The sequence below is a fragment of the Podarcis liolepis genome, assembly GCF_965112155.1.
Source record: "Podarcis liolepis genome assembly, chromosome: 1".
NCBI lineage: Eukaryota > Metazoa > Chordata > Lepidosauria > Squamata > Lacertidae > Podarcis > Podarcis liolepis.
The window spans coordinates 9,806,489-9,832,815 of NC_139554.1; the positions used below are offsets into that span (position 1 = coordinate 9,806,489).

The 26,327-nt window shown below is 46.3% G+C and overlaps 2 long non-coding RNA genes across 2 annotated transcripts in view; one reads left to right on the plus strand and one right to left on the minus strand.

The window, feature by feature from the left end:
- The window catches only part of LOC310685841, a 177,841-nt gene that overhangs the window by 80,004 nt on the left and 71,510 nt on the right, over positions 1-26,327 (minus strand). The gene's annotated exons all lie outside the window — the stretch shown is intronic.
- Positions 748-21,419, plus strand: LOC310685805. The gene is made up of 4 exons (XR_014515549.1): positions 748-928; positions 9,806-9,928; positions 15,309-15,427; positions 18,234-21,419. It is a non-coding gene; the product is annotated as an uncharacterized lncRNA (long non-coding RNA).

A 26,327-nucleotide genomic window follows, 5' to 3' on the forward strand; every position in this document is an offset into this window, starting at 1 on the left:
CCTCCCTGCACTGTGTTCCTGTTTCTGGGGGTTGTCCTGACCCTATCGCAGCCGATTTCAGGGGACTCAGGCAGCACGTGCGTGGAGGCGAGGGGTGTTTGTGCAAAGCTCAGTTGGAGGAGCAGAAATCCTTGACCAGGGTATCTGCTGATGGGGCTGGTCATGTGAATCCCACCCATTACGTCTCCTATTTTCAAAGCTTTCTTGCTATTTTAAGAATAAATACCAATTTCATGTAAACAGGATTTTTTTAAAAAATAATATTGGTAGATAAATCTGTTAAATAAATAAATGTGAGCAAAAATAAATACACCTGAACACATCCACCCTCCCGTCGTAATGCTCCCTCCCCCTTTCCTTATCCCACAAGCCACTTTTCCTGCTTTACCGGGGTTGGACTGGATGACCTTTGGGAGGCCCTTTCTACAGTTCTATGGTTCTGCCTCGCTGGCTCCATCCCCACAACTAACCAGCCCCTCCCCTCCCTCCCGCCTCCCACCGTCCCTGCGCTCCCACTGGGTTGGGGGCCGAGTGTGTTTCTCCCCCCCCAAAAAACCCTCCTTCCCCGCCTCTTGAGCATCTCAGCAGGACATTCGGCGAGGGCTCTCGAGCCGCTCCGGAGATGCTGCGAGAGCGTCACCGCCTCTTAGCAACTCGCCTAGCAACGAGCCCAACATCTTTTCCCTCTGGACCAATCCGGGAAGGAAGGGAACATCTGGGCGACCGCCTCCCTGCTCCTGGGGAGAGAGGGAGGCGATGAGCTCGACAGTGACTGGAGGGACCCGCAGGAGCTGGGCTGGCTTGTTGCAGCCACGGGAGAGGCTATTTTTTTGCCGAAGGGAGCGTGGGAAAGAGGAGGCAGCCCCCCACCGCCCCAGCCAGCACCCCGCTCCTCTCTGGCATGTGCGCTCCTGCAGCGACTGGGAAGGTAAACCGGGCGATCCCGACTCCTTTTCTCCCCGTTTTCTTGTTCTGAGCTTTAGGCTAGGACTTTGCCTGCTTAGTCCTCACCGGGACCGAGTCTCCTCCGTCTGCTTCCTCGTGCGCTCCCGGAGCTCGGCGCTGGCGAGAGTGCTTCTGAGCATGCACAGACTTCCCCAAGCTCCGCCGAGGAAGCGCGCAACGCGGGGCAAAGCTTTCAGGCGCCCGAGGGTGGGGAAAGTATCGAGGCGAAGAAATGGAGCTGGTTTGTGCCTGACTGGGCTACTGGACCGCTCAAACCCAGTTTGGGCTCACTCAGTTTAGCATCGCCTCCTTTCCTTTGACTGGCAGCCGGGAGTGGGGCGGGGAGACCCTTTACCCTGGTACCTGATATCTTTTAGGACAGGATAGGGACCGAACCTGGGTCATTTCCCCTGCAAAGTGTGTGCTCTTCTTCTCCTCACCAAGGCCGAAGCGTTCCCCAGCTAAGAACAGGGGGGCTTCATCCGCCCTATAACCTCTCAGAGTCACTGTTCAAGGATATATCTTCAAGTCAGCTAGACCAGGGCTGGCCCATACATGAGGCCAGGTGAGCGACCGCCTTGGGTGGCAGATCCCCAGGGGCAGCAGATCACAGTGTTGATCTCCCTCCCGCCTTCTCCCTGATGTCACTCTTCTCTCACCCCTTCTTCCCTCGCAGAGAGGGGGCGCACCCCAAGTTGGGCTTTTCCTTGGGTGCCGAAATGCCAGCGTTGGCTATGACATCCTGTGACCAGCATCTCAGTCAAAATGAACCCCCTCTTGACAGTTGAGGTGGCTTTTGTTTTCTCCCTCGTTTTAACCTTGTGGTCTTCCTGTATATGTTTGCTGGAAGGTGTTTGCTTGATTAAGGATACCAGATTTTCCCCCCAATGAATCCAGGGACACTTTTTCAACTTGAGTAGGAATGATAGGATTTTGTATGGGGACTGATTTGTAAATCCAGGGACTGTCCCTGGGAAACGGGGACGTCTGGTAACCTTATGCTTGATGGCTTGGAGGAAGTTTTCCTCTTTGCCCCTGGAGAGATCCAGTCCTATGGGGAAGAAGGAGGAGCGAGGTGGTGGCAAGGAGAAGACCAGATTTGTGTGTGTGTGTGTGTGTGTGTGTGTAAATTCATACTCACTCCGGAGCCAATTTGCAACTCCTCGCTCACCCCACCCAGATACTCATTATTTTTTTTGTTCTGGAGAGTCCCCAACACAACCCCACCTTGTCAGCCTCGAGTGTTCGAAACTCTGAAAAGTAACCATAGAAACACTACTAAAAGTTCTCATCCATGTGAAGCAGCCTCCTCCCTGGATGAAATAACTGTCTATATATAGAGAGCTCATATACGTGCCAATATGGAGGGATTAGGCGCAGATCAAAATACCCGTTTTGTGACTGGAGCTGAGGCTTATTCTCTGGCATTGTTTAGAGATGATGCCTATTCTCCGGGCAGTGCGTTCGATTCCTTAAGATTTAATCTTTTATTTTATAGTTTTAGATTCCACTCATTTCCGCTGCGGTCATTTGTTGTCGTTGTCCTTGCTTTGCTCCACATGCCACTTTTAAAATATATATAAACTAGAAAGGCTCGCCATAACACTTTGCAGCGAATTAATGAAAAATAAGCCGTCTGTCTGCAGTTTTTCTCTTGGCGCCTTTGAATCGACACTACCCCGTGTTTCTGTGCTTCCTCCATTCAGCAGGCATTCTCCGCACTTATACATAGCGATCTATCTATACCTACAGGAGAAATTAGATAGATAGAGCAATTATGATTTAGTGCCTTAGAGTGTGTGACTTATCGGGGAAACGCTGTAGCTTAGCAAAAAAGCATCTGTGTTGATACAGAAAGTCCTAACTTCAGTCCTGGGCATCTTCAGACAGGACTGGGAATGTCTGGGAAAGCCACTGCCAGAGTACAAAATAATAAGCTACATGGACCCAGTGGTTTGACTTGGTATAAGACAGCGTCCTATGAGCTAGGAAGCCCCCTCAACAATTAATCATAGAATTGTAGAGTTGGAAGGGACCCCAAGGGCCATCTAGTCCAACCCCCTTCAATGCAGGAATCTCAGTTTAGCCCTTCGTTCCTCAGACGCTCATCTGCAATAGGATAATAATGCTAACATACCTTGCAAGGTTCTTGTAAGATCACTGAAGATAATGCACGTGAAGTGCTTTAAACATTCATAAATCGTGGGGATTTCATCCATATTACTTTTTGATCAATTGATTAAACAATAGTTAATCAATTATACACAAAAGGCAAAGGCTGGGTGTGAGCAATCCACCAAGACCTTCTGCAGCATGGTGCATGAATAAAATCATTCAAAAACTCAGCAAATTTTCCAAGTTTTCATTCATCCTTTGCCGGAATTATTGCTGCTGGAGTCCTTCATTGGTGCCTCTTAATTGTTTTGGATTTTGGCAGGTATCAATTATGAAGTTTCATCAGGTGTCAAATGCAAAATGCCATTCTATATTGTGTGATAAGTACTGTCAGATACTAAATTCTACAGCAAACCATCAATCAAAAACAAAATGCACCTGCATTTTGACTCTCGGAGGCAGTCAGAAATAAAATATGCTGTGATTTCAATCTTCACATCCTATCAAGTTTCAAATGTTGAAATAAAAACAGACCATCTTAGCAAATGCAGATATCTGGGGCTTGATCTCTCTAGGGCAGGGGTCAGCAACCTTTTTCAGCTATGGGCTGGTCCACCATCCTTCAGACCATGTGGGGGGCCGGACTATATTTTTTTGGGGGAAATGAACAAATCCCTATGCCCCACAAATCCCTATGCCCCACAAATAACCCAGAGATGCATTTTAAATAAAAGCACACATTCTACTCATGTAAATACACCAGGCAGGCCCCACAAATAACCCAGAGATGCATTTTTTTTAAAAAAGGACACATTCTACTTATGTAAAAACACGCTGATTCCCAGACCATCCGTGGGCCGGATTTAGAAGGCGATTGGGCCGGATCTGGCCCCTGGGCCTTAGGTTGCCTACCCCTGCTCTAGGGGCATAGTTTTGACATGCTTATCTGTAGCTGCACAGATGAGAGGCTGTATGCACAACTAAATGTTGTTTGGCATGCAACCAATACTGTGGGACTCCTTATGAAAAACACTCAAATCCCACTGTTGGGTTGCTGGAGGAGGCTGGGGGTCAGTGGCGTAGCGTGGGTTGTCAGCACCCGGGGCAAGGCAAGTAATTTGCGCCCCCTAACCCGTACCCTGCCGCCGCTGCCAGCTTCTTCTTGCTGCTGCCTGGTCTGGTGTGGTTCTGTCCCACGCTCAGTGCTGCGCTGGGCAGCCGCTGCACTGTCCCTCCCCCAGATAGTCTCTCGCTCTCTCTCCGCACCGCACGCCTGGCACCCACCCCCTCCACGAGCGCCCCCCCCAGATGTTGCACCCGGTGCGGCCGGCCCCCCCTGCACCCCCCATGCTACGCCACTGCTGGGGGTGGGGAGTGTCTGGATTCAGCCCTTCCCATTCTCCTCTCCTGAGCAAACAGCTGATTGGCAGAATTTTAAGCATTTTAAAACAGGTTCGTCATTAGCAGCACACGCCAATTGGGATGACCAAGTCTCCTGAGTATATCCAGCAAATTTTCCAAAAGTGAAGAGGGTGCCCGCCCTGTGCTCCACATCAAAGTTTGCAGAGGGTAGGATTCCGATGTATTTTTAAGCAGAGGTTGGACAGCCATCTGTCGTGGATGCTTTAGCTGAGATTCCTGTATTGCAGGGGGTTGGACTAGATGACCCCTGGGGTCCCTTCCAACTCTACCGTTCTATGATTCTGTGAGATACTTTGGAAGGAAATGTGCCTTGGCAATCAATGTACATAGCGACTTCATTGTGAAGGCATGCTGGTGCGCTTAAGAAATCCAGACTTTTAAATATTGTTTTAAGAGACCGTGCTAGTAAAGGAAAACACATTGCGATGCTTTTGTCTGGATGGTCAATGCAGGGCATCAGCTGAGGGTCTTATATCAGCCTGGCAGAGATCAGTAGGCCCATCAACCAGCCCATCGCAGAATAATATAACTGTAAGGTCTGCGACTGGACTTAACTGTCAGGGGTCCTTTACCTTTTACCTTTAAGGATGGAAATATTCCCCATACCTGTCTTAGGGAAAAGTGCATTCGGCAGCACCACATCTCAGAGCACCCAGATCTTTTTTTAAAAAAAATATTTTTTATTAGGAATTTCAACATAACAGTTTATCAAAAACATATCATATTCATTTCCCTCCCTATTTTTCCTCCCCCCTCCCCCAAGAGAACCCCCCCCCAGACTTCCCTCAGCTCCTCTCTCTGGTTTTTCAGCACATGTTATTCTCTGCATATTATAAAATTGTAAAGATCCTTAATTTATCTATCCATATGTTACCAATAATAAATTTGTGTATGTTTATTCAAAACCTGCCAAGGAGTCCAGTTCTTTTTGTTGTTTCTTTAAGTACTTTGTAAAAGGTTCCAATTCTTCTTTAAAGTCACGGTTGTCCTTATCACGTAGTTTGTGTGTCAATTTTGCCAATTCTGCATAGTCCATCAGTTTCTCTTGCCACAGTTCTTTGGTCGGGATTTCTTCATTCTTCCATCCTTGTGCTATTAAGACTCTTGCCGCCTTTGTCGTGTACAGTACATGAAAATGTCTTTTAATAGAGCACCCAGATCTTTAATCCATCTTCTGACAATGTCTCCTGAACACGAGTGGCAGCGCTATGGTCCTCATCCAATACTTTAGAGGTGTTTAATAGACTCCCCCAAATTGTCCTCTCCAGCGGAAGAACAAGAGATGGATTGTGGAGCAGGGTCTTCCAGGGCCCTCTGCAATTAAGATTAATTATATATATGCAGCGTTCCGCCCCCCCCTGCCCCCAGCTGATTTCCTAACCACACTTAAGTGGTGCCATCGAAATCAATGGGATATACTTCCAGATCAATAGGTTTGAGGTTGAAGAGTTCATTCGCCAAGCACTTTTTGCAAAGCTCCCTTTGCACAGTTACCCTGTGAGGAACCAGGCCTATGTTCCCTTTTAGAGCTGGGGTGGGGTGGGGGTGGGGGTGAGGAGACCTGCCTGAGGCCGATTCCTGCCTGAGGTCACATTTGAACCCAGGTCCAGGTTTGTAAAAGAGTCGTGCCGGGGGGTAGTGAGGGAGAGAAATCAACGCTGAAGACCAGTGTGAAGTTTGGGATGCACCATGTCGAAAACACCCCGCTCTTCGTGTTTAGAACTTGGTCAACTGATGGGTTTGGGGGCTTGTCTGGTTTGGCAAATGTAAGGGAGTTTTTGAGCATCTCTCGGGCCAGATGGGGCCAGCCTCATATGCAAACATAGCCTTCGTATCTTGAAAGAGGTAACCTGTCCTTATGAACCCGAAATGGCACGTCCCATGCAGAAGAGGAAGGTTTTAGAGGAACCCTGTGGGTTGCAGAGGAAACTGATGAATACTGGGCATGCTCGGTCCCCACGGAATGCTGAGCATGGGGGAGGAAAATGGGGGGAGGAAGCGGAATGCAATGGAGTATCTTGAGCCAGGGCATGGCTGGCTGGCGCTAGAGTAATTGCATGCCCTGCTTTGCGGAGGACAGTTCTTTCTCTGAAAGAATCCTGTATTTGAAAGGCTGTGTACTGTGAGTCTGGCTTAAGCCGATAGGGAAAAAGAAACCAAAGGAGTGAGAAATGGGGGCAGGGTCTTGAACTTGCACATCAACAGTTAGCAGCACCTGGAGAGGTGAGTTGCATTGCGTTGCTATTTTTTAAAAATATAATTTTTTATTAGATAGATAGATACTTTATTGTCATTACACTAGTGCAACATTGCACAAGTGCAACGAAATTGGATGCCATCCCTTAAAAACAACAAAAGCAAAAACACAACAACAACCAAACAAACCACCTTCCAACCACACCCACACCCATCAAACTCCCAGGTCTCACTATCGAGTTACAGCATTCAAAAAGGCCACAGCTCTTGGATAGAAACTGTTTTTCAGTCTATTTGTCCTTGACTTGATGTTTCTATACCTCCTGCCAGAAGGCAGTAGTGCAAACAGACTGTATCCCGGGTGAGATGGATCCTGCAGGATGTTGTTTGCTTTCCTAAGGCAACGGGAACCGTACAGTTCTTCCAAAGGTGGGAGAGTTTTTCAACATATCATTTTCAACAGTAATTAAATATATTTTCATATCTTATACCATTTTTTTTACTTCCATCAATCACATCTGAAAAATTTCCAATTTATTCAATAAATATACATTTCTTACTTCCACAATTACATTTAACTCATAACTAATATCTCTATTCTTTCTCTACTTTGCAATGCTTCATACATTTCTCCTTACAAAACTTCTTGTAGTCCTACTAGCGTAATTTGATGAATACAGTTGCTCTTCAAATAATTTGTATATTTCTTCCAATCTTCTGTAAATCTCTGGTCCTGCAGGTTTCAAATCCTTCCTGTCATTTTATCTAATTCTGCGTAGTCCATTAACTTTGTCTGCCATTCTTCTTTCGTCGGAATTGCATTGCGTTGCCATTTAAATCCTAGAACCCCTGTTTCTAAATTTTCACTCAAATGTATAAATTAGCACAGGCAGCCTCCATAGAATCACAGAACTGTAGGGTTGGAAAGGACCCAGCATTGCAGGAATCACTGCTAAAGAATTATTGACAGATGGACACCCAAGCCTCTGTTTAGAAACTTCCAAGAGGGTCCACCACTTTCCAAGGTTATCCGTTCCACAGTCAAACAGTTCTTGCTATCAGGAAGATCTTCCTAATGTTGAGTCAGAATCTCCTTTCTCATCATTGGACTCCTTTGATTCGGGCCCTACCCCCCAGAGCAGTTGAAAACCAGCTTGCTCCATCTCCCATGGGACAGCCCTTGAGATATTTGAAGATGGCTATCCTATTGTATCCCAGTGCCCTCTTTTCCAGGCTAAACACACCCAACTCCTTCAACAGTTCCTCATAGGGCTTGGTTTCCAGACCCATGATCGTCTTGGGTTCCAGCTTGTCAACTTTTTGCCAATTGCTGGAAGACTCTTCTGGTTCCTATACGTGGTAAACATCTCTCTCTCTCTCTGCCCCATTTTGCCATTTTTGTGGGAGACTTGGAGTTTTAGAAATTGAGTCATGACCACCTGTGCACTCTAATTATTTGGGGTTCTACCCCATAGCCTGGGACTTGAGAAGCTAAATTGCCAGGTGAGCTAAATCTTCGCGAACTTCGACAGCAGTCTTGAAACTTGCATGTCTGACGATGGAGAACTTCCCATCACACATAAACCACACGGGATTCTTCAGCTTTCTTCTGAGACTTGAACGCCATGCAGAGGTGCCACCAAAAGCCAACCCTGAAGGCTCCAGGGACAGTGTGGCTTCTGGACCATCCTAGAAGAAGAAGAAGAAGAGTTTGGATTTGATATCCCGCCTTTCACTCCCCTTCAGGAGTCTCAAAGCGGCTAACATTCTCCTTTCCCTTCCTCCCCCACAACAAACACTCTGTGAAGTGAGTGGGGCTGAGAGACTTCAGAGAAGTGTGACTAGCCCAAGGTCACCCAGCAGCTGCATGTGGAGGAGCAGAGACGTGAACCCGGTTCCCCAGATTATGAGACTACCGCTCTTAACCACTACACCACACTGGCTCTCGTACAGGCCCACAGCTGAAGTTCTTCTACTGTTTCAAAGAAAGATCTCCACAATTCCTAAACTAGCCTGCGCTGGCAAGCAGAAAGCTTGAGGGCAGTACATTTTTAACCCAGCGCATAGAACTATGGAATTTGCACCTGCAAGATGAAGGGCTGGCTATCAGGTTGGATGGCTTTCAAAGCAGATGGGGCAAATTCATGGAGAAAAAGGCTATCAATGGCTACTAGCCACAATGGCTGTGCTCCACTGCTGGAGGCAGGATGTTCTTAAAGGCGCAGAGACCTGAATAGCAGGCATTTTCAGGGTATTTCTTTCCAGAATGCGGCAGCCAGACTGGTGACTGGGAGCGGCCGCCAGGACCATATAACACCAGTCCTGAAAGACCTACATTGGCTCCCAGCACGTTTCCAAGCACAATTCAAAGTGTTGGTGCTGACCTTCAAAGCCCTAAATGGCCTCAGCCCAGTATACCTGAAGGAGCGCCTCCACCCCATTGTTCAGCCTGGACACTGAGGTCCACCTCCAAGGGCCTTCTGGCGGTTCCCTCACTGCAAAAATTGAAATTACAGGGAACCAGGCAGAGGGCTTTCTCGGCAGTGGCACCCGCCCAGTGGAACGCCTTTCCACCAGATGTCCAGGAAATAAACAACTACAATGGTACCTCAGGTTACAGACGCTTCAGGTTACAGACTCCGCTAGCCCAGAAATAGTACCTCGGGTTAAGAATTTTGCTTCAGGATGCGAACCGAAATCGTGCGGCGGTGATGTGGCGGCAGCAGGAGGACCCATTAGCTAAAGTGGTACCTCAGGTTAAGAATAGTTTCTAGTTAAGAACAGACCTCCAGAATGAATTAAGCCCTTAACCCGAGGTACCACTGTATCTGACTTTTAGAAGACATCTGAAGGCAGCCCGTTTGATGTTTTATTGTGCTTTTAATATTCTTTTGGAAGCCGCCCAGAGTAGCTGGGGAGACCGGGCCAGATAGGCTGGGTATGTAATAAATTATTATTATTATTATTATTATTATTATTATTATTATTATTATTATGACGAGAGTTTGTCCTGGGCTGATGCAACACATCCAGCTGTGTGCTCTGACATGCTTCCGTCTCTTTCTCTCCCTCTCCCCTTTCTATCCTCTCCCCTGCTCCTCCCTCTCTCCTCGATTCAATCGAACAGGTGTTTGTTCAGCAGAACTGTGTGGGAAGCGATGCGAGCAGAGCCTGTGTGGAGGGAGAAACTCATCAGGGCTGCTGAAAACACCGTAGAGAGGCGCTCTGTGGACTGATTCGACATTACGAGGTACGACAAATTGCTTTAATGAAAATGCGACGCTGCAGAGCGACAACACTGTAAACAGCTGTGCTGGAGACAAGACAGGGCTCAGCTTACTTACTGCACCCACATGATGGTTTCATCTCAGCTGCTCTACAGTGCCACCACTGCAGATGGGCACACGGTGGTACTGCAGGCTGTACCCCAGCTGTGATCAGGTGACGCAGGAGAGCCAATAAGGTGCCACCTGCCCCTTTAACGTGACCGACTCTATCCTGGCTCCTCAGTTTGTAGGACTTGTTAGTATATTTATAACCACTTTCTTACTTACAACACAGGAAACTGCTGCCTTGTGTCCAGTCAGAGCATTAGCCTATCTTGCTTAGTATTCTCCACTTTTAAATTAATATTATATTCAATGCTCCAATAAGCTATGAAAAAGTGCCAAGTATTAATTGAATTGGTTTTTCTCAGTCGTCCTCCCCAAAGTTCACAAATAAATCACGGTGGTTTAGCTTAGGTTCAGAGCATCCCGGAGCCTTCCGAACCCACTCCTATAAAAAGGCCCTCTTTCGCTGCCAATTTTAGTGGTGGTGACGTGATTAGGTTAAAAATAGTTCAAATATCCTTGCATGCCAGCCCTTTTAAAATCTGGATAGAAAGAGCAAGTCAGGGAAACAGCCCACCGCCAGAACAATCTTAGACATTTCTGCTCAGACATAAACCAGTTGTGGTGGTTGTTTTTGTTAAAATTTGAATTTCCATGGATCTCAGGGTGGTTCACAAAATGAAGTTACAACATAGGAAACTCAAAATACATAATAAGGAACAAAAAACAAGCCAATAATCCCCCCTCCCACAACACATTTGAAAGGGCATGGGGTGTCAACCGGCCAAATATCTGGTTGAAGAGGAATGTTTTTGTCTAGAGCCTAAAGGTTTATAATGAAGGTGTTCTTAAGGAGAACATTCCACAAATGAGAAGCCACCATAGAAGATGCCCATTCTTGTGTTGCCAATGTCTGGACCTCTTGCGGAGGAGACACACAAAGAAGGGTTTCAGAAGATGATCTCAGGGTCCACATTGGTTCATATGAAGAGAGGCCTACCTATGGACCTACCTGGTTCAATGGGGCTCGCTCCCAGAATATAGCATGGTGAATGGCTGTTATGTACTGAGTTGAATAGGATCCAAAATGCAGCAGTCTGATTGGCCCTAGAACAATAGGATTCAGAATGCAGCAGTCTGATTGGTCCTAGAACAATAGGATCCAGAATGCAGCAGTCTGATTGGTCCACAGGAGCCACCCAATCCAGCTCCAGGTGGAAGTGACTCTGCAACCTGATCGGCCTACAGGAGAATCCTGGAATTAGCCAATCACGTGGGGTCCATTGTGTAAATAATGTATATAAGGCAGACATTCTGGGGGAACTTCCATTCCTCCTCACCACTATGAGCTGAATAAAGAGCGTGAAACCCACTCTCGACTCCGAGTATATTTCAATGGCAGAGGCAGGTTAGACTCTGTGGATGTTGTTGGACTACAATCTCCCATCTCCCCTGGTCATTGACCATGCTGGTTGGGTCTGATAGGAGTCGAAGCTTTCCTCCCATTCTCCTGCTCCCTGCTGAGTTCTTCAAGGGCCAACACAGAGACCAAGGAGGTCTAAAGATGGTGGGGCCATTTCCTGTTTGCACTACTAGACCAGCCTTCATTACCGGGGCTGGATCTACACAGATATAAAAAAACACCATCAAAGGTCCCAAAGCAATTTACCATTCACTTTGGATTCCAGCTCTACAGCGCCATCTCATGTCACATTTTTATAACACAGTTATAACATTATAATTGACCTGTGTAGCTGAGTCCCAGATGTCTCAGGACCGCAATACCTCAAGGACCACCTCTTTCCATATGAACCTACCTGGACCCTGAGATCATCTTCTGAGGCCCTTCTTCATGTGCCTCCTCCTCGAGAGGTCCAGAGGGTGGCAACACGAGAACAGGGCCTTCTCTGCAGTGGCTCCCTGTCTGTGGAATGCTCTCCTCAGGGAAGTTCACCTGGTGCCTTCACTATACCCCTTTAGGCACCAGGCAAAAGCATTCCTTTTTAACCAGGCCTTTGGTTGATCTGACTGACATCCTATGCCTTTTTAAAATGTGGCTTTTTGTGGGGGGAGGGCCATTGGGTTGTTGCTTTTATTTTTATTATATCTTTTGTGGTTTTATCTCTTGATTTTATTTTGGGAACTGCCTTGAGACCCCTAGGTATAGGGTGGTATATTAATAGTAGTAGTAGTAGTAGTAGTAGTAATAATAATAATAATAATAATAATAATAATAATAATAATAATAATGTGTGTGCCTCACACAGTTAAAATATGCATGGTAAAGGAAAACGTTTGTTGATTTTTCCTTCAAAAATCCGGCTTCTGCACATGGATTCTGACAAGAGGCCCTGAGGCCAAATGAGCAAAGAAAGAAAAAAAAGAGAACCTCAGTCCAACCATTTTATCCCTGGTCATTTGGCAACCTTACGGTTCATGCATCAGAGAAGATTTCATCCTTGCTCTATACCTCCCGCCCCAAGGGAGACTGAAAATGCAAAAGTGTAACAAAGACGGATGGCTGGCAACAGATTCGACGGCAAGGGCACACTCTGCAAGTGCGCACACTTCACTTTAGGTTATGAAACAGAGGCTGCCAAGAACATCACCATATATCCCATGATGTCAGCCTTGTTTTGCCTCCTGAAAATCAATGTCAATTTCAGCTTGGCTCCAAGCCCTCCGGATTTGGTTTGTAAGAAGCTGCCTCTCGCTTCTTCGCTCCACCTTATCTGGTTGCATATTGATTGTTTTTAAAGGCAGAGATGGTGGGGGAAAAACCCCCAAATAAAACAGGAGATAGTTGCCTTGGCCTTTCTAGGAATCCCAACAAACCAGAGAGCGAGATAGCAAGCAAATTCCAAATCTGGAACTCTGTTGGGGGGGTGGGAGAGAAATCCCAATAAAGACAGATTTATTATTGCAGAGTGTCAGGTGCTTCAGAAATGCAGCACAAAGCACTTTGCAAGACCTAATCTTAGCGTCTGGGAAGTACTGGGAAGACAGAGCTGTTCCGCCTGGCCTTTGGTTTGGACTCAGTCTGACCCTTATGTTTCCCTCCCATTATGGTTTTGATCTATGGGCTACTTTTAAAGCGAGGCTGCATTTTAAATTGCATTTTAACTTGTATTTAAAATTGGTTTTTCCCCCTATTATGATTTTACTGTAATTTTACTGGTGTTAGCCGCCCTGAGCCCAGCTCTGACCGGGGAGGGTGGGGTATAAATAAAATTTATTATTATTATTATTACTGAGTACTTTGCATGATGCTTCCCAGTGCTCCATACCAAGCTGATTGTCTGGTTTTTGTTTTTTTTGGGAAAGTGTCACGCAAGAGGCTTTGCAAACCCCCGTTGTCAGCACATCCCTTAAGCAGTAAAAGGGGCCCCTGACCATTAGGTCCAGTCGTGACCGACTCTGGGGTTTTGGCACTCATCTCGCTTTACTGGCCAAGGGAGCCGGCGTACAGCTTCCGGGTCATGTGGCCAGCATGACTAAGCCGCTTCTGGTGAACCAGAGCAGCGCACGGAAACACCGTTTACCTTCCCGCCGGAGTGGTACCTATTTATCTACTTGCACTTTGATGTGCTTTCGAACTGCTAGGTTGGCAAGAGCAGGGACTGAGCAACAGGAGCTCACCCCGTCGCGTGGATTCGAACCGCCGACCTTCTGATTGGCAAGTCCTAGGCTCTGTGGTTTAACCCACAGCGCCACCCACGTCCCTTAAGCAGAGGCTTCTCAAATGCATGACAACCAGTTTCCCAAAGCTCTCTGAGACTAGTCTCTGCTCCCATCTCTGAGATGCTATGTTCTTTTGCTGCCATTGTATCGAGAGAGTTCTGCCCGAAAGGACAAAAGGAAGCACCGTTGAATGCTAAATGTTTTATTGAATTTTTAAAACAAAAAATAAAATAAAGTAGCTAAACTGAATGTGACTGCGAGATGAAATACTTTTATTTTGGTTTTGTCTGGAACACCTGCTAAGGTTTTTCAATGTGCCAACACTGCCACCTTGTGCCGAAAGGGAAATCTATCTTTTAAAACATACAGCTGTGAGGTAAGTCATCTGTGCAGGGCTAACATCCCATAATTGCATTGCCTGAGGTGGGTGTTTGGTGGCATTGCCTTCCTGCTGATGGCATGGTCCTCTCTCCTGTTGCCTCCCAATCCTTTCTCCTCCTCTCTTCCCCTCCCCAGCATTAGACAGGGCAGTACTAGTGCTTTCTCGGCCGACGCCTCCCCCTCCTTTTTGCTTTTATATATCCATTTCTTACATTAATATATCACCTTTTTTCCCTCCAAGGAGCTCATTGCAGTAGACAGTGGTACCTTGGTTCTCAAACTTAATCCGTTCCGGAAGTCTGTTCCAAAACCAAAGCGTTCCAAAACCAAGGCGCACTTTCCTACAGAAAGTAATGCGAAAAGGGATTGATCTGTTCCAGACTTTTAAAAACAACCCCTGAAACAGCAATTTAACATGAATTCTACTATCTAACAAGACCAGCGGTCCATGAAAGGAAAACAATAAACAATGTACTGCAGTCACACAATCAGTCAATCAGTAGCTGGACTGACTGGGGTCCACACAGCCACAAAAACAAAACAAAACAAAATGAGCCGCAAAAACAAAATGGGCCACAAAAACAAAACCGCAAAATAAATAGCAAAAACAGACAGACCTCAGTGTAATACTCAAAACAGAAGTGTGGCACTCAAAACGGAAGCGTAGCACTCAAAATGGAGCATGTTCGGCTTCCGAAAAATGTTCACAAACCAGATCACTTATTTCTGGGTTTGCAGTGTTTGGGTTCCAAGTTGTTTGAGTACCAAGGCGTTTGAGAACCAAGGTCCCACTGTACATTGTTCTTCCCTTTCTCCATTTAATCCTCCCAACAAGCCTGTGAGAGGGGGTGTCTTGTTAATTCCCCCAGTGCTCCAGCAGATGACATTCCATTTCCTCTGGAAAAAGACCTGGGGTGGAACTCCCGTATTGTATACTTCCTCCACGGTTCTGCTGGGTCCATACATAGAGCTGATCATGTTGCAATTGCTTGCAAATGGATGTCGTGTGATTGTAGAAAATTGCTGCCAAATGCAACAAAAATTGATTTTACTTCTGAAAACAAAAACAAACCATATTTCTTTCTTTAGAATATCTATAACCTGCTTTATCAAAAATGTTTCCTAACACAATAAAGCTGGGAATAAAACACAACTGAAGTTGACAGTCCAATGGAAACAGGCATACGGAAAGCCAACAGCACAATTCCTAATGACAACTCCTCCTTGTTTGCACAGCAGGTCCCAGCCAAGTATCGACAAATACCTTAACAACGTCGAAAGTAGCCTATTTTAAGAGGAAATATGCAGAAGAAGAAGAAGATTTACATCAGGATTACCAGGGGTATTTTCCAAAAGTGAGTATGCTTCTGAGATCAAAAAGAATTGACCTCCCCCCCCCTGAAAAATAATAACTCTCTGATAATAGATTTTGACAAACAAACAAAGAGAGCCAGTGTGGTGTAGTGGTTAAGAGCGGTAGACTCGTAATCTGGTGAACCGGGTTCGCTTCCCCGCTGCTCCACATGCAGCTGCTGGGTGACCTTGGGCTAGTCACACTTCTCTGAAGTCTCTCAGCCCCACTCACCTCACAGAGTGTTTGTTGTGGGGGAGGAAAGGAAAGGAGAATGTTAGCCGCTTTGAGACTCCTTCGGGTAGTGATAAAGCGGGATATCAAATCCAAACTCTTCTTCTTCTAATTTACAACATTGCTGTAGAGAGCTAATTTCAATCCAATGTTGTTGTTTAATCGTTTAGTCGTGTAAGACTCTTCGTGACCCCATGGACCAGAGCACGCCAGGCACTCCTGTCTTCCACTGCCTCCCGCAGTTTGGTCAGACTCATGTTTGTAGCTTCGAGAACACTGTCCAACCATCTTGTCCTTTGTCGTCCCCTTCTCCTTGTGCCCTCCATCTTTCCCAACATCAGGGTCTTTTCTAGGGAGTCTTCTCTTCTCATGAGGTGGCCAAAGTATTGGAGCCTCAGCTTCACGATCTGTCCTTCCGGTGAGCACTCAGGGCTGATTTCCTTAAGAATGGATAGGTTTGATCTTCTTGCAGTCCATGGGACTCTCAAGAGTCTCTTCCAGCACCATAACTCAAAAGCATCAATTCTTCGGCGATTAGCCTTCTTTATGGTCCAGCTCTCACTTCCATACATCACTACTGGGAAGACCATGGCTTTAACTATACGGACCTTTGTTGGTATTCAATCCAATAGCTAAAGGTAAAGGGACCCCTGATCATTAGGTCCAGTCGTGGACGACTCTGGGGTTGCGGTGCTCATCTCTCTTTATTGGCCGAGGGAGCCGGCATACAGCTTCCGGGTCATGTGGCCAGCATGACTAAGCCGCTTCTGGCGAACCAGAGCAGTGCACGGAAACGCCGTTTATCTTCCCGCGGAGTGATACCTATTTATCTACTTGCACTTCGTGCTTTCGAACCCCAACCTTCTGATTGGCAAGTCCTAGGCTCTGTGGTTTAACCCACAGCGCCACCCGCGTCCCTTCAGTCCAATAGAGAGGCCAAATTTATTTATTTATTTGATGCTTTTATATACTATTTTCTGACCTCTAAGTGGTTTGCACAGAGCACGCAAAACAATAAAAACACAAGTTCTGAAATGCCTTCGTTACTCATAGCATTTGCTTCCCAGTGAATTCAGAAGGGCCCCATTTGCTTTAATTTTTCATTCCATCTGAAGCAGAAATCCAAAGTCCCATAGCCTTTCCCTAGCCAGTGTCCTCCAGAAGTTGTAGAACATTATCTCCTACCATCCTCATTCCACCTGCCCAATGATCAGGGATGATGGGAGATTCGGAATAGGGCAACCAAAATGATTAAGGAGGTGGGTCAACTCTCCTACATGGAAAGGTTGCAGCATTTTGGGCCTTCATAGTTTAGAGAAAATGGTGACATGGTGGAAGTTTGTAAAATTAGGCATGGCATGTAGAATGTGGATGGGAACAACTGTTTCCCCCTCTCTCATAACACTAAAACTCATGGAAACCCAGAGAGGCTGAATGTTGGAAGCCTCAGGACAGAGAAAAGGATTTTGGGCCAGATAACCCTAACAGTTCCTTCCATCTCATGATGCAGTTCAACGGAGGGAGAATCGGGTGCAAATTTGGCCCACCTTTGTACAGGTTTTGAATCCAGTCTTCTTCACCATCTTGTGGGAATGTTGTGGGTAGCAGGAGAGGATATATTGATTAAATATTATCCTTCCTAACTCACGCTAGTGAGTTTATTCATACAGCAGAGTACATTCCCCTCTTTACACAGCAGGAAGCTAGTTGCAGAATGGTTAGAATCTCTTAAGTTCTATTATTCCTGGTAAGACCCCTTTGATTCCCCCCCTAAAAGAATACAGACACAACAGTCTTCTTTTAAAAGTAATAAGAAGTTTACTCACATTCAGTTCACAGTTGGATCCCTGAAGGCAGGCTTTAGCTTAGAGTTACAGAAGAGGGTTTGAGTTCATCCCATATGGGAACTCATCCCACATGCAGTCCAAGACAAGAAAAGGCATCAAAAGAGGAAGGTGGCAGCATGACTGGACCTTTTGTTAGGTCTGGAAGGGTCACGCCAACCTACCTGGTCACATGCAAAGGAAGGATGCTCCAGACCAGGTGTAACAGGAAGTTCAACTGGCTGGACCAACATTCCCCTGCATGTCCACTCTAGGCAAACAGGAAATGTTGTATTTGACTGCTTATGTTGCATCCCACACATCTGATGTTTCTGTTATTTACTAAATCAGTTTTCATAGAATCATAGAATCATAGAATCATAGAGTTGGAATAGACCACAAGGGCCATCGAGTCCAACCCCTTGCCAAGCAGGAAACACCATCAGAGCACTCCTGACATATGGTTGTCAAGCCTCTGCTTAAAGACCTCCAAAGTAGGAGACTCCACCACACTCCTTGGCAGCAAATTCCACTGTCGAACAGCTCTTACTGTCAGGAAGTTCTTCCTAATGTTTAGGTGGAATCTTCTTTCTTGTAGTTTGGATCCATTGCTCCATGTCCGCTTCTCTGGAGCAGCAGAAAACAACCTTTCTCCCTCCTCTATGTGACATCCTTTTGTATATTTGAACATGGCTATCATATCACCCATTTTCTGTGCTAACAGTCTCTATTTATTCTTTAAACTCACCTCAGCACCTGATCCTCCCCGAAGACCGGACTTGTATCTTGAAACTTTCTCTGCAGAAGCTCCAGTTCCTTGAAGATCCTGAGATCTACCTCCGCCGGTCCGTCTTGATCAACAACCTGCTGCGGAAGATTCACCTGGAAACGGAGAGGGAACGCTATGAATACTTTAAGGGGAGTCCGTGCTGCCGGACTGCTTACGCGGATGCACGAAAACGGCTGAAGTTCATGGTCCAAGAATGCCGTTCTCAATCCCTTTATTACGAAGAGCTGCATTCGTATCATATCGTGCCTTACCCTACGGAGAATGCCATTTATGGAGTGGGCTACACGAGTGGCCACCTGGAGCAGAATTCTCAGTTGCTTATTTATAAGATGGAGTAATGGTCGTGCTTTCTTTTCTTGTAGACCTGCTGGCTACTTTGCTTCTGAGCGGCTAGGAGGGCTTCTTAGCCTGCTACGGCGAGGCGCTAGCTGCAACCGTAGGGCGAGGTCAAAGGTTAGTGCATCATCTTAGGCTGCAATGATGGGCGAGCTTCGGCCAGCTTGGTTGCAAACATCGCTTGGAACTGGTGCAATAGTCAGGTTTCTCAGAAGCAGAGAGAGATCTTGTGCTCAGCGATCAGTGGCTTTTCGATTTGTCCGTTATGTATATAGATGAATTAACATTAGCAGCTTAACTAGACCACCCTTGCTTAGGAAACGTAAGCTGACGACAGGAGACTAATCCGTTAGTGAGGTTTTTGGTGAGAATCAGAAAGGGCGGGTGGGATTGACTTCTCAAAAGGGTCAAGAAACAAGCTTTCATTTTAAGGGAGTCCTTCGGCACCGAAGGGTTCTCTGCCGTTACAGATATGGATTCCTTTTCACGCTTTTTTTGCTTAGGGTATTCCACGCTATTAACTGTTCTGAAATTGTTCTGCTTAGCCATTCATTTGCTGGCTCGCTGACTTTGCCAGCACGCATGGTTCCTTGTTTTGCTTGGCACTTCTGACTTTGTGTAACTTCAGTGAATTTGGTGAGCCAGAAAAACGCATTCGCCCCGTGATCACCGCTTTCTAAGAGATCCTCTTTGAGTTCATGTCAAACTGATATGATGGTTCAGTGGCAGGGTGCTTATCAGTATTAATGCTTTGGCAGGTCGTTGTGTGTGTGTGTGTGTGTGTGTGTGTGTGTGTGATTTGGGGGACAAATATATGTTTGATTCAGTGAACCATACGAGGCAATTGTCCCAATGTTCACAGTTGATGAAGGCAGCCAGCTGAAGCTTAGGAAATGTCTTCTACGACCCTCGAGCATGTCACGCAAAGGAAGATGGCAAAAAGATCAACAAAGATTGGTGAGGATGCCATTGCTGCCCATGGTGTGTGGTGAAATTGCCAAAGAGAAGTATTAGACAGGAGGGTGCAAGAGGCCGCAGAACCCAAAACGAGGAATGCACCAAGTCCCGATTGACACTACAAGCTCATGGCAGATTTGTACCAATTTTTACTCTGGGAACTATAGTTTGCTGAGGTTTTTGCTATCAGTTCCTACTACAATTCCCACAGTTCCCTAGGGAGGCAGAGTCAGTAGGAGGCAGTAACAGGGCCTTTCCTTTGGGTTTATGTCAAAATTAAACTCCAAGAAGAAGCGAGTTTAAGACTGAATCCACACCACACATTGAAAGCGCATTTATGCCACTTTAACAGTCCCAAGAAATCCTGGGAACTGTAGTTTGTTAAGGGTGCTGCGACTTCCTAGGAGGCCCTTGTCCCCCCCTGCAGAGTTATAAATCCCATAGTTCCCTGGGAAGAGGGCTTGATGGTTAAACCACTCAGGGAATTGCAGTTCAGAATAGGGGTCTCAGCACCTTTAGCAAACTACACTTCCCAAGATTTCTTTGGGGAAAGCTGTGGCTGTTCAAAGAAGTCTGATAGTGCTTTAAATGTGTGATGCAGATGTGGCCTACATCTGCAGTGTGGGTGTGCCTTCCAGTCTAGGGAAGTTTCTTTCTGAACCTTTGAAAGTTGCATCATTCAGCATTAAGCGACACATTTTCCTGACGATGCACTGCCGAGATGAAGTCCGTATTGTGCTGTTCTATGGCTCCTACTGAATTTCCTTCGGGTTTACGTGGGAGAACAATCCAAAGGATTGGGCCCTAATGGGATCCATCATTTGCAAGCATATGGATCTCTTTGTTTGCATTTGTACATTGCAACTTTATTTTATTTTTATTTTAAAGAAAGCTTAAGTTCAAGAAGGACTAATACTGACAGATGTTATACGAGGGTGTCCTCTTAACTTCCGCAAGCAAAGCCATCGTTCTTATGCAAGGGGCAGTTAAAGCCGTCTCTGAATGTTTCTTTTCTAGCGGGGCAAGTAAGAAAAATCTTTAGAGAAGTCTAGCAAAGGGGTGGGGAGGGAGGGGACCATCATTCTGAGCCAACTTAAAATGCCTCGTTTTTGCCTGTGTTCTTGCTCGTTTTTGCACACACATCATTAGCTAACTCTAGGGGTGCTTGTGAGGATTCCCAGCTGACCGTGCAAATGGACCTCACTGTGTGTCTGCTGGTGCTGGGCAATGTGGAAATCCTATTCTGTGATGCTCGCTCACACCTGAATGCTACAGCCAGCGAAGTATGAATGTGCTTGAGTACCAGGGCTGGCGCCGACCCACGCACTTGCATATTGCTTGTTCCACAACATTTGTGTGGCACTCGGTTGTAAGGAAACCCCAAAGCGGTTTGCAAAGTGACCGATGTCGAGGTCCGTTGAGAGCCAGGGGCAGAATCATAGAATTGCAGTTGGAAGGGACCCTGAGGATTATCTAGTCCAACCCCCTGAAAATGCAGGAATATGCAGCTGTACCATAGGGAGATTGAGCATCATCAGCACCATGCTCTAACCAACGGAGCTCTCCAGGGTAGCCAACTGGTTGCCCTCCAGGTACTGGCTCCTCTGCGCACTGTTAGCCTTAACTGACCTTACATTTCTCGTGCTTTGATGCCGCTTTGCACAGAGGCTGCCTCTGTACTGCCTCTGCACAACTCAATAATAATGTTGAGCGCTGCGCTTTAGGCATCTGAGAGTGTATAAACAGTTTGCCATCTCGGCTGGGGGCATTGGAGACTGAAGTGTGCCTAGGAGGAAAGTGGCTATTTAGCGTTCAGTGGAATGTTGCATGTTTTTCCTGCTTTCTTTCTTTTTCTTTTTTTTAAAATAATGACTTATAAATAAGGAACTTGAGAACATCAGCCCTTTTCCTACTGATCGCAGTATGTTCGGAATATTGGCAATCCCTATGTAGTTAGAGTCAGCAGTCAAATTCACGCTGGCAGCAATCAGCCCTGGTGGTTTCCCTTTTTACCACTGAATCAGTGGAGGCTGGTTTACTTAGGGCAAATGGGGCACTGCCCACCAACCTTAGAGTGCCCACAGCCAACCCTTCTTGCCTACAACCAGTCTAGGGGGGTGGCTCTGGCTGTCTGCTTCCTCCTCTATGTTGCCCCTTCTTCAGCTCGGCAGACAGGAGGAGGGGGACAAAACATAGAATGACTCTGCCAGCCATTGGCTCTGGCGCCACCTGCTGTTAGTCTCCTTGCCTTCCACCCTACCAGTCCCAATGGACATCAGCCATCATTGCACTGAATGTATCTGTTGGCAGCTCTGGCATGTTCCAAGGAAAATTAAATGAAGTGTCCCAAGTTGTTGGCTTCCATTGCTATTACCGTTGTGTACATCCCGGTTTCCAACCGGTGAGAGATGCCAGGGGTTCCAGTGCTTACCCAGGTTTCAGTTTCCTTGGAATGAAGGTCCATGGAGGTGATGGTGTCTTTATTTACGCATATATACAACCTATGCATGGGATGGAACAGCTCACAGCAGCAACAACCCAGCATATCTTGCTCCTCCATTAGGTTTCCAGGGAGCCGTGAGCCACAGCTTTGGGACCAGCACAGATCAAGACAAGCCTCTGTGTCTCCAGCTTCCAGCATTGGCCAAAACTCTGTCCTGATCCACAGGCCCAGCAGGGGGAATGGTTTGGTGCAGGGATATCAAAGAAGCCTATCGAAAACACCAGAGGGATCAATTCTAGTGCTTTATTAGGTGAAGGTGAAGGGACCCCTGACCATTAGGTCCAGTCGTGACCGACTCTGGGGTTGCGGCGCTCATCTCGCTTTATTGGCCGAGGGAGCCAGCGTACAGCTTCCGGGTCATGTGGCCAGCATGACTAAGCCGCTTCTGGTGAACCAGAGCAGCGCACGGAAACGGCATTTACCTTCCTGCCGGAGCGGTACCTATTTATCTACTTGCACTTTTTATGTGCTTTTGAACTGCTAGGTGGGCAGGAGCAGGGACCGAGCAACGGGAGCTCACCCCGTCGTGGGGATTCGAACCGCTGACCTTCTGATCGGCAAGTCCTAGGCTCTGTGGTTTAACCCACGACCCTAGTGCTTTATTATAAGAGGTCTAAACTGACAACACAGCCTGCAAAGTCTTGCTGCCGTTACAGACACAGGGCAAACAGCAGAGCAGTAAGAGGCCATCATGAATTGTCTGCAAAGTGCTGATATGTTAAGTATTATTTATACACAAAGGAAGCTACGTAGGCTGGCATCAATAGCCCTATTAACTCACCCCTGGCTTAGAGGACCCTTCCACCTCTCAGATAAAGGAGTAGCTGAGGAGCAGCCAGCTTGAGAAGCTCCCTTGTCCCCACTAACCAAAAGAAACAAAGGCTCCCAAGCTCCCAAGCAGATAAGCATTTGTGATATATTCTTGCAGCAAATCACAGTTAGCCCCCAGCTTAGCTTGGCTACCAAGGTGGTGTTTGCAGACCTTCTGACACAGATTCCCCAGTGGTCCTACCCAAACTCACAAGCAGAAACACACAGTCACCCTTCACCTATTGTTCTCCCTTCCAGAAGGATGTGGCATCCAATTAGGTGATGTGGGAAAACACTCACCCATTCATGGAAGCAGGGCAACCACTTTGGACATGTAAATGGAGGTACTTAACTGGCCAGATAAGCTCCTTAACAGAGGAGCAGGTTTGGCTGGTTCAGCAGGTTTCCTGTTACTCTTTCTGACCTCACAGGTCACAGGTTTGGAAGGGACCTGCAGGTGTCATTCATACTGACCCCACAGATCTATTATTATTAAGCATCTTGAAGCCATTTCATGATACAATAAAACATACGTAAAACAATTGCATATATAAAAACAGCTGTACCAACTGCATAGCCAGCTCCTCTCTCCAGTCATTATAAGATAACCCTTTAGTGTGGCTATTCATTCTGAATTGTTGTGAATGGGTAGCGCGTTGCCATCAGAACTGCATCCAAAATCAAATAGTCTGGCAGAACAATTAAGGGTTCCAGCCAACATTAATCCGACTCATTGAAATCAACGGACGTGGCTAACTTAGGTACATAAATTTCAGTGGGTCTACTCTGAGTATAAATCATAGTCTCATGGAATGCCTAAAAGACTAGGTGCAATTTCTCAGAGGGGGGTTTGCATGCCTGTAGGATGTCATCTGCAATGGAACTTGAAGCCCTTCTGGCAGTTCTTCCTTAGGGGAAACATCTGAAGAGCTTCAAGGAAAGCTAAAATAGTTTCAAGTGGAATAGTGACATGTCTCCTTAGGGTAGTGTTAAGTTTTCTTCCAAGTTGCCATTCTACAGCTCTCTTTAGCATTGCCATCTTAGAGTGCTGGTCTGTGGGCTAGTCAGAAACCAGTAACCTGTTCACAGGGAGTTTGGCCCCAACTCATATCATCTTGAGCAGGGGGTGGGAACCTCTGGTCCTCTAGAAGTTGCTGAACTACAACTCCCATCAGCCCCAGCATGCATGGCCAATGGTCAGGGGTGATGGGAATTGTAGAGGTAGGAGATTGCAGTTTCCCTTACTTTTGTGTGAGAAGAGGCATGGAATTTCTCCAAGGGCGACTATTACACCGACCAAAGCCATTTCTTTGGTCCACAAAAGTTGAGACTACCTGGACAATTTGGGGGAGGGGAGAAGACACATGCCAAATTTGCCATTTTGGAAAGGTGGATGCTATCAACATTTCTGTTTTGCTCTGTGGCAATGCAAAAGTCGTCAGTGCAGTGAATCTTGTTGCGCCTCAATTTCAGGTCAGAAGCTATGAATGAGCTGTTATTCTAGAAAACCTGTATCTTGCTCGCTCTTTTTCTTTTTCCTTTCGCTCTTTGCTGTGGTTGCTGAATGTGTGTGGTTGAGTATATGGAATATTGTGCCTTAAAGTTCCCTTATCATGTGAGCCTTCAATTCTTCTCTGTGATAACTGTAAAAAGCGTGCTACAGCCGAGGATGATTTGATGCTCTGTGAAGATCCATGCTTGGTCCTTGGGTCTACCCTAAAAAGCCATTGTTCTGTACAAAACTCTGATAGGACTTCAGACTGTAATCAGAGCAGACCTGGACCCAAAACTCCACATACATATTGAGACCTAGGCCACATTCACACCATGCCTGGATTATGATACTACTTTAAACAGTCACTGCTTTCCCCAAATAATTCTGGGAGCTGTGGTTCGTTAAGGGTGCTGAGAACTGTTAGGAGTTCCTTTGTGGATCTACAGTTCCCAGAGTGGTTTCACATTCAATCCCTCTTCCCAGGGAATTGTAGATCTGGGAGTGGAATTGAGGTCTCGTAACAACTGTCAGCAGCCTTAGGAAATGACAGCTCCCAGAATTCCTTGGGGGAAGCCATGTTTGTTTAAAATGGTCTCATAGTGCTTTGAATGTATGGTTTGAGTGTGGCCCTATTCTGTTTTACTTTTTGCATTTCTGCTACCATTTTGCAACTTCAGCTGTAGCTACAATTGATTTCCACGTACAATGGGCAAGAACTGAAATTTAATTTGGCCAGGAAACACAGGACCTGCTTTATGTTCCTTTTCTTTTATGAGCTGCTTGCATTCATGGGGACTGCGTCTGTTTGCATGTACCTTTGCCAGAGCCACTGATTCCTGGAGATTAAAATGGTGATCTCATTTTTAAATCTCCTAGGTGTTGCCTCTTCCTCACCACAATCCACAGCTGCAGAAAACAGCCTTTGTAAGCGGTGTCAAAGATATCACCGGCTAGGAGTGCCGCAAACAAACATCTTAGCCTCTAAGGTGCCACAAGGCTCCTGCTAAAATGGCTTGTGACCCCGTTTGTCAATCAATCACCCCATTAGCTCGTTAAGAAGTTGCAGTCCTGGATGGTATCAGAAATGCAATAATGCACTTGCTAGTTAACAGAATGAATAGGCCTTGAATTCAGATGTTGAGGAGGTGTGGGTTGGGTTTGATTTTTTTTATGGCACTTTGCTGGAGTGACTTTTTGTGTGTGTTGTACAATCAACATTTTGGACCTACTTGAGATCTACCGGAAAGGTTTTTATGCTTTTCTTCTTATTTTCTCTCTTTCTCTCTTTTTTTTAAGTGAACGGTGGGTGGGTGGGAAATAGATGTATTTTAAAATATAAATAAATAAATGAATATATATAAATACATGTATATGTGCATGGTCTTACTAATAAAGTTCTATTTCTATTGAAACAAGTGCGTGTTCATTATGCATTTCATTAAAAATGTCGGACTCTGTTTCTCTTTATCCATGTGGCTTACTCTCTCTAATAGATAAATAACAATGACGCAACGCAAAAGGCAATGGGTCACATGACATCTACCTGTCCACCCACCAACTGAAGGGATTTCCTCTTCCTCTTCTCCATCCTGCAACCTCACATGCAGTCCCCTCCAAAAAATAGAGCAGCCCTCCGGAGCCAATTTGGGGTAGGGAGGAGAGGAAAGGAGTGAGAAGTCCTGTTGCTGCAGCAAAAGTCTCCCCAGAAGCATGATTAAAGATACCCCCAGTTTAAGAAACTTAGGACGAGTCCAACGGCCCATTTAGGCCAGCATCACAGAGAAGGGAGGGAGTTCCATCAATGGGATGCCACCACAGGGGAGGCCCTGTCAAGCCACAAGCTGGAATGGAACGGAAACCATGCTGCGTGCAAATGTATACAGGGAAGAACGGAACAGAAAACAGAGGGAGCGAAAGATCAGGAAGGCAGGATAAAAGCACTGGGTTGCATCCCAT